Genomic DNA, 10,015 nt, shown 5'->3' on the forward strand with positions numbered 1-10,015 from the left:
GACTTATCATCAAGCCCCTTTGTGAAATACAGAAAAAAGTACAATTAAATTTTACATCTTCCAATATTACATAAAAGAGTGAAATTAATAAGTTTAAAAAAAAAAAAAAAAATTGGTTAGAAATTTATGAAGGTTAAAAAAGAACTTAAAGTTAAAAAAAGAAGAAATTTAAGATAAAGTTAAAATATAAAACAACAAATAAAAAATTACAAATCTGTACATATTCGTATACATATTAAAGACAATAAACAAAAAAACAAAAAAAATTTAATTCGCTTCATATGCATATACATATTCAATACAATATTAAAATTAAATAAAGTACATAAAAAATTAAAAATACAAAATTAGTTCGATTTTTTTTTTTAAAAATGAGAGAATGTACGTAATGTTTGAATTTAGTAAGTGTTTTTTTATAGTTCTTTTAAATGTAGCAATAGATTTTAAATGTAGCAATAGAAAGTACTAGTAGGTAGGACCGGAACAACCGCCTTCACCAGTTCCAACGTCCTCAAAAAGGTGTTTGTTTTGATTTGTTCGTACATGTACAGCTTTGTGTACAGGAAAGTGCTTCTTCCGATCGCTACAATAACAAGAGTAACATTCAATACTCAACTGGGCAAGTTTTAAGCAGAAACGCCTGGGGTACAACAAAGTTTACAACTCTATGAAAACGCCTGTACTCACATTGCAAATATCAACGCGGCAAAAGATGAAAAAGCTTGACTGCGTTACCTACTCACTTGACTTAGTGAGAAAATTAAACAGATTTATTAACTTTTTCTATTTCTAACAAGTTTGTCTAATGAACGCTTAGCTCACGCCTTTAATTCAAAGTCTAAAATGTTCTACGCCAATGACATTTGTAGTTTCTCTAAGTGTTGGCAAGAGGTCTTCATGATGTTGCATATATTTTAAAAAAATACGTTTTGGAATATTTAAATTTCGAATGAAATAAAATGAAGTAATTGAAACACAACAAAGAATAAATGTTTAGTTTAAAATATTTATTGCTATAACAGACAAGAATTTTTGTTTTTAATATTTCATGTTAAATCTGCCCTTTATTTATGACAAGTCCATACAGTCATTTTGCATTGCCGGTGCGGCATACTTAGCATATAGTCTTTAACAAAACTTAAAATAAACAACATAAATTCAACAAAGCAAAAGTAACTGTACTATGTAGTTACGGTTTTGATACAAATATAATTTTACTAAATTTTACCATATATTTATAAATCATAAATATATCATATTCAATTTAACATCTATTATAACATAGAAAAAGCTGACATCTTTTTTTAAAATACAAGAAATTGTTTGAAGAAAGGTTTGTTGTCTGTGTTTTTTTATTGCGGGATTCTCTAAATCATTACAGTTAAACAATATAAAAATGAATTGTTATACGTAACAAATAACGGAAAAAAAAGTTATTGCACTTTGTAAGAGAATCGTAATAGCAACAGAAGTTAAGCATATTCAAAATATTTAACATAAAATATTTAACATAAAACTCTTTTTAAATATATAAACTACTCATTTTTTTTCAATATATAAAAAATAAAGGGTCAAAACTTTAAAAAATACTTAGTTAATTAAAGTTGGCGTATTTTGGCAAAGTTGGTTACTAAATTATCAAATTCTAAAGATTTAACTAATTTAGGCTCGACAAGAAATAGCACTAAAAAATTAGGCTCCCGTTATCACAAGTTGTTTTGAGATAAGTTTTCACTTGTTTCAAAACTGAAAATAACGTTTATTTAATGTTGTGGTAACAGGCAATGTAAGCATAATTTTTGATAACTTCAACACTTTTTATTTTATTTTGTTATTTAGGAGCCCAAAGAAGACCTATCGGTCTTGTCACAGAGCACCGCGGAAGTGCATTTAACTAGGAAGTTCACGCCTCCTTCCTTACCGTGACGCGAATATATGTCCAGATTTCGGTTTGAACCTGGATCTCATGCTTCTAAAGCAAGCGCTCTAACCACTGCGCCACGGCCGCACACTTTTGAATAGTATGTGGTGGCTGTTGCAATTTCCGATATAAATCAAAAATATCAATAAATTTTTCTTAAATTTGAAAACATATTTTCTGAAATGATTTGGTAGCAGGTATTTGCGATCGTAAAACAACTTCATCGTAACAACGTTTTCACATTTGTCAAAATACAAATAGCGTTTCTGATTTTGTTAGTCAAATGCTTAAATTCTATTAAAAAGTAACTCATTTTGCATAAAATGCTTTTCAAATTTTGCAACAAATCTATCTAAAATGTTGTAATATCTTTTTAATTTCTCAGAAAACAAATCGGCTTTTTACCTCTCATTTTCCAATTGCACTATTTGATTTATATTCTTTTAAAAAAGATAATTTAAAAAGAATCACGAGGGCTTTTAGATCACAGTTTTTTGTGATCTAGAACCTCTAGATGATAGCTCATTGGGTATTAAATCAAAATCAACGTCAATACCGACAGATATTGAAAACTCTTTTGACTTCCTAAATAGCGTATTTCATTCAGTTTCAGATCTCAAACCTTCAAGGTCCTTTATGTAAGCAGTGATATACTTTCGGGAACACAAAACTATCAATACTTCTAATTGAAGAAATTCAGATAATGTGTCAACCATCCGATAATCATGATGCGTGGTGGCTATCGGATTCCATTACTGCCCCAAGAATAGCAAGTATTGCCTGGTTATGAAGTATAACTTTGTCAACTGATTTGTATCTATACAGCCAACAAGTTTCTTATGTCCTTTCTAGTGGTATTACCTCCTCAAAGCTCATTTGCTTTTGAGCAGTCATAAACCTCTTGTTCCTAATGTTACTATTGGCTATAAAATTCCTAATGCTACTATTGGCTATAAAATTCCTAATGTTACTATTGGCTATAAAATTCCTAATGTTACTATTGGCTATAAAATTGTATAAACTTTTGATGGTGTCAAAACATTCCGACAGTTCTTTTATGCTTGAAATTGTTGCAATCAAAACAAGATTTTATCTGTAAGCGCAACAATGAATATATGTCACATTCGTTGCACGTTCTTTAATCCTGGCCTGAACACTATTAGGCCAAACACTCACTACACTAGCACCCTCATAATATTGGGCAACACAAGAGTTATAGTCTAGACCAACAAAAAAATCTTTTTCATAAATAAAGTTCGCAAGTAATTCGGTATTATATGAGAGGACTTATATGACACGTTCCAGTTACTCTCTCTCGTTTCCATGCCAACCATAAAAGTAACGAATAATTAATGCTAGTTGTTCTTTTTTAAAAATATTTTTGGTTTCATAAGCAAGATATAAAAAGAACAGAAAAGCTTTAATTTCTTCAATTTTTTTACAACCTTTGCACTAAAATCTTTGATCAAGTTATTTTGGTAAATGTGGGGTACGTAATGTACATAATGGCGTTCTAAATTTATCTTTAAATTTAGAACGTCATTATGTACAAACGCAATTTTTTGACTAACAAAGTATCTAGTTGCCTTAATATGACTTAAGTTTTCTTCTACTTCCTTTGATCTGTTGATTGTAACCATGTAGAAGTAGATGGTTGAAATTCATCTGATATTGATATCCGTTAGGTCTAGGATACTATTGAATGTTTGTGACGTCAATTTTCATTATGTTGCTCAAACAATGCTTTCTTATCTTTTTATTCAGAAAAACCTATATCAATGAATGCCTTTTTTCATCTGTCTCACCTTTGAATGTTAAATTTCCAGCAAAAATTTAGCACGCGAAATAAAAAACAGCATTCTTTTTAAAGTTGTATTCATTCCAGTCGTTTTTCTTAAAATAAGCCGAAGTAAAACGTCTCTTTTTACCATCAAAAGGATATACTTTTAAACTAGGTTGCATAGGAAGATCGTATTTTGGTCATCTTATATCCATATCCATATAAGGTGAAAATTTATAATTGTGAGTGCTGTCACTGTCAGCTACTGGATCCGAAGCCCCCTTTCCCAATAAAAAAACTGTGAAAAGGACCTTAAAATCTTAAATTTTTTTACATAAGGTATTACTAATAAAAAAAAGCAAAGAAAAAGCTCCTTACATTTGCAAATGGGCCCCCTAAATTTGCTGAGTCTCCAATTGGGGGTGTGAGAGAGCTTAGCCACGGCTCTGAGTACTGGTACAACCAGCGTCTCATCTAAATGTAGATTAGCCGTATTATCCGAAGCTGCGGTCTGATCACAAATTAATCCATCATTTGTGGTTTGTATATATTGATTAGATGTTGTAATATTGCAAGCTTAATACGAGGCTTCTTAGCAAATGCAAACAAATTTAAACTTGTTAACTTGAAACTTCTTAACTTTAAACAATAAACAAAACAAAAAAGATGAAAAGTTTTCTCTCGCAGAGTCTTAATTTAAATAAAAAATCAAAATATCCCATTAAGTTTAAAAAAAATTGCTGCGAAAAAGAGCTTATTATCTCCTATTTCCGAACTCAAATTTTTACTCCGAGACCCCGAGCACAAGCAGTCCTGAATCTATTTTATTAAAACACCAAACGCTCTTCATGGTTGCACCTTGTACCTTCTCATGTATTTATCTATGAACGAATATAAAACTTGTTTAGACCGAGCTTTGCCTGCTCTGTCAAATTTTTTTATTTTATTTTGGTGTCCTCCCTTTATGTTATCCGGTAATGGTATTACCCGGCGCCGCCCGAACTTTCTAGTGACGCTACTATATTTATGAGATATTTCAATAAAATAAGTTTGAAAAGCCTTTGGAGGTAAAGCAGTCTTTGCTTTAACTATAAAATGAAATAGTTTTTTTTTTATTATAAAAAAGGAAAATTATTCCTCTGTGTTTTCACATTTATTTCATTTATTTTATTTATTTCACTTCTTTTGAGTAAGCAACATTTGCAATCTAACGTTTTGCAATATATATATATATGTATATATATATATATATATATATATATATATATATATATATATATATATATATATATATACAATTTTTAAAGTGTATTCTATCAAGTAGAGTGCTCAATGTTCTTAAAAGAACAGAGCAATTATAAAGTAGTAGAAAATCACTTAACAAAAAACTTTTTCATTTTACACTGTGTTTTATCAATAAAGACTCATTGGAAATCAAAAAAATGATTTCTGATGAGTCTTTTTTTTTCTGACGTGTCTGTTTTTGATTTTTATGTAATTTAAGAGCTACTATTAATAGTCCTATCACCAGACAGTGATAGAGCATCTTTAAAAAGCATTGTTTTAAAATTTTTTTTTAGTCATGTTTCCCCCCTTATTCTTCGCCGACGTCACTTTAGTGACTAGAGCAAACATCAGACCCCTAATTTTTTGATATTTTGATTACTTTGATTTGTAACTAAGTTTTTAGTTTTTTGATTGAAGTCAGCTTTTTAACGTTTTGCGCAACCTCGACTGCTCGAATTGATGTTGATTGCACAAATTTTTAGGAAATATATTTGCGTTAAATATTTTCAATGACGGTGATTTTAAAGTGCCTTAAAGTTATATAAAACAAATAAGTTTACACCAACAGAACTACAAGTAAAAAAAACAAACACTTAAATATTTATTTTTTAAATAATATTGCAACTGTAAATACTTAAAAGCTCGAATTGAACTAATTATAGTTTTTTTAATAAAGGCAATCCAACAAATAAAATAAACCAATCAAATATTTTTCTAAGTTCAAAGTAAAGACGCTCAAGCGTATTTGGTGCCGTAGATAGAAAAATATTTTAATGAGAAATATAAAGTTTTCCCGTCAGGCTTGGCGCAAAAAAGTCAAAGAAATTGACTAATAAGTTACTATAAGAAATATTCAATAATCATTTTAGAAAAACCTCAAACTTTTACCGAAACTTTTTTTACTCAACTCCTTAAGTTATTTAACTGTTTTGAATATATAAAAATATAAGGGGAAATATTTTGTTATTTAAATTGCAATAAAAAGATTTAAGTGCCAAAAGTTTTATTATTTAAAACGTCACTGATTTTCATATTTCGAATATTTTTTTTTTTTTGACTTAACAGTATATTTAATAGCTCTTTAATATTAAGTTAAACTATGTATTAAACATTAATATGATTGGTGGATTTTTCCTTAAAAGAAATACGATTGGAGCATAATCTTTAAAAAAAATGATGCACCATGTTCAATAATTTAATGAAGGTATATAAGATATATGAACATTCTCATTTGAGACATAAATTTTTTTACTTCAATGATTTTCGAATTTTAGGTTGGCATTTCGTTTTGATTCAGCCCTAACTAATCTAAACAATGATTCTGTTAGCATATAAGTTGTAAAATTAGTTGTAAAGTGTTTTTAGTTCAAAAATTCATATAGACAAGATTAGCTAAATCAATTATGCAAAACTAAATGTTCTATCATTAAATCAATATCATTAAAAGTCAACTTTAAAATAATATAACCATAGAAATAAAAAAGATGGCATATGTATAAGAGTTGATAAAGATGTTAATGGTGATAAAACAAAATATAAAAGACACGTATATCATCAACAAAAAACAAGTATATCAATTTGTAAAAGTACTGACCATAAATAGTAAAGCACCAAGTAAAAATTGTTTTTGGCTTAAAAAGTTAAAAAATAGCCATTCAAGTTTAATGTGTGTAACATGTATTTAAACATGTAAAATGTATTTAAACAAATTTAGTTTAAATATTTTTTAAACTGGCATAATTTTTTAGATTTTTTTCGGTTACGGCTAAAAGTTTTATGCAAACTTTTAATATTATATATTTTAGTATATTTAATATTTTTGTTTTTAACGTTTTAAAGGAGTATGTCCAACTTACATAAATTTTAAGCCCCCCCCCCTTTTTTTTTTTTTCACTTTTTTTTTTTTTTTTCACATATTTACACTGAAGTATGCTAGAAAAGAATATAAAACTAACTTTACAGCTTAAAAATAATTTTGAACTTAAAAATTTTTTTTTTTAAGAAACTGCTTTTGGTTTTTTTTTTCAAAAAAAATTAAAAAAAATATAAATACGTTGATTTGCTTAAATCATCTACTAAATAAAATTCATTATTTAATAGTGAATATTAAATTTTCTTTTTTTTTAATTTTATTTTATATGCTTATTTTCAAAAATATGTATTATTTTTGCAAAATAAGCATGCAAAAGAAATCAATTTAACAAAATTTAAAAAATTAAAGCTCTGTTACATAAATTTAAATATTGTCTCTTTTTTTAACATGTACGCGTAAACACATTTCTTTAGTGATATAAATAAAGTAACAAAAGAGTTTTATTTTCAAATTAGAGGTTTTACCAAGGATGAATTTCTATATTCGGAAAGTGAATTAAAAACAATAAAAAACTCTTACGAACGTTTGAAAGAGCAAGCTCTTGCAGTTTATCTCTTTCGGTTAAAGACTGGTCTTGATCAAAGTTCAATTGCTTGTTAATTTGATTTGTCATGTTGGTTGAAAATTGAGAATTATTGCCACCAAAATAGCCTCACGTAATTCTGACTCTTTTGGCAAAAATTTAGGAGCAAAATCACGATCACGAAAAGATTGGCTACTAAATAACACAGATGTGATCAAAGATTTGTTTGACTTGAGAGAAAAAACAGCAATTATATGCAAAAACACTTATTTATTCTATGAAAAAAGTTCAAATATTTCTTTAAAAAGAAAACTGTACATTTAATTTAATGTTCAAATATAACATTACATTTACTGTAATGGTACATATGAACAACCTTTCAAATCTTGGAAAAAATATAGAATGCAATGTAACGAAAAGAAAAGTAAACAAAAAAAAAGTTTAAAAATGAGTTTAAAAGGAAAGAAAACATTCATAAATTTGAGAAAACTCGGCATAACATAATTTTATATTGTTTTTACTTTTTCATGCTTTGTTAGTTATTCATTTCATATTATGATTTATTTTAAGTTAATTTTATTTAGTTATGCAACAGCATAACTAAATAAAATTAACTTAAAATGTAGTTATATTTTCTTTTCTTTAGTTTTTTAGTTAATGTAGTGCATGTAGTTTTACTTATAATTTGTTGCTTATCATTAAAATCATTTGCTAATGATTTACTCTATCATGTTAGTTTTATAAAGTGTTTTTTTTTTTTAATGTTTTATGCATAATTTATTGCTATAATTTTGCTTGATTATATTATTATGCCTTGTACTTTTTTTAGCAGTAATTTTGTTTGTAATGTTTGTCACTTTTTTTTGTTTTTTTTTTGTTTTGCACAGTGTTTTTCTGTTTGTATTTTATTTATTTTGTTATTATATGTGCAATATATTTTGGTTATTGTATCATAACAATTATGTTTAATATATTTACTAAATCTACATATTTTTTTTAGCAGTAATAGTTTTTATGTCATCGTTAGTTGTTACGTTTTGTCAGTTTATTACTGTTTGTAACTGTAACTATGTATGTATAAATGATTATTGTATAGAAGGTAGTATTTATTTATTTTATTTGTTATAATTACTTTATTATTATTATTATTATTATTATTACTATTATTATTATTGTTATTATTATTATTATTATTATTATTATTATTATTATTATTATTATTGTTATTATTACTATTATTATTGTTATTATTATTATTATTATTGTTACTATTATTATCATTACTATTAATAATATAATCATTATTATTACTAAGATTAATTGTATACATATAATTTATTTTTTAAAGGTATTTACTTGATATTAGTATTTCAATACTATTTGTAAATATCCGTGAAAGTTTATTTTCAGAATATATATGATTGATTAATGCTTTCTCATATAATGGCAGATGTTAGAATAGCAGCTTCTTTGATTAACTGTTTTCATTTAAAATATATATCAGACAAAAAAAAGACGGTAAAAATATTGCATTCTATGAAAAATAAAATTAATTTAAAAAATTATTTGACATTATACATTTTAAATACAAAAAGCAAAAGTAAATAGCAATTTGAATCAGTTGAGGCATTATATATAAATGATTTTCCAAAGTTTTCTATATATGGTATGGGAAAATATCACATTTGATAGCTATCAGATAAAAAAAAGGTTTTTCTACTAAAACATTTTAATATATATATATATATATATATATATATATATATATATATATATATATATATATATATATATATATATATATATATATATATATATATATATTATTTTGATAGATAAAATATTCAACAAATTTAAAATTATAAACTGATTTCCGCTGAAATTTAGTCAAGACATTCGAATGTTACTAAGTATAGGGTATTTATTAAATATTTGCCAAACATTGTTAGTCTAGAATCAGTATTGTCTTAGGCATGTGGATGTTTTTCTGATTTAAGAACGTGTGGTTGTTATAGTCACATTGCTAGCATCATATTTTATTTGTGTTGAGAAAACTATTTGAAAAAATTTTCAAATCCAGGCTCAAGACATATGTTAAGCTTACTAAGTGAAAATGAATCAGAATGCGAATCTAAAAAAGAAATATTAGAACAAAATGACATTATGAAATGAGATGTGTCAATTAGTTTATATTACATTTTGTTTTCTTTAAAAAAACAAAATCTAATGTAGAATTTAATATATTTTATTCTGAATTAAGTATTTCAGTATTATATAAGAAATCTGCAAAAACAATTAATGAATTGAATTTCAGATTGTTTTTAAAGAATTTACCGAATGGGGTGGCTGTGTTTTGTTAAACAAAGATGACTTTAAAATGGACACATGTTATTTGTGATTGTGTCAATTATACCGAAGTTTCATCACTCAAAATACTTGCACAATTATTTTTGTTGGCTATTCGGTGATCATCTTTGATGTCGAAAAATATTAGAAGAGAACAAACAAGATATAAAAAATCACATATTTGATATAAAAAATATAATCACCTACTTGACATTCTCTTATTGAAACTTGTGATTGGGAAAGTATGGGTTCTTCTTTTTATGAGATTAAAACCAATGATTCATT

The sequence above is a fragment of the Hydra vulgaris genome, chromosome 13 (assembly GCF_038396675.1).
Source record: "Hydra vulgaris chromosome 13, alternate assembly HydraT2T_AEP".
Lineage (NCBI taxonomy): Eukaryota > Metazoa > Cnidaria > Hydrozoa > Anthoathecata > Hydridae > Hydra > Hydra vulgaris.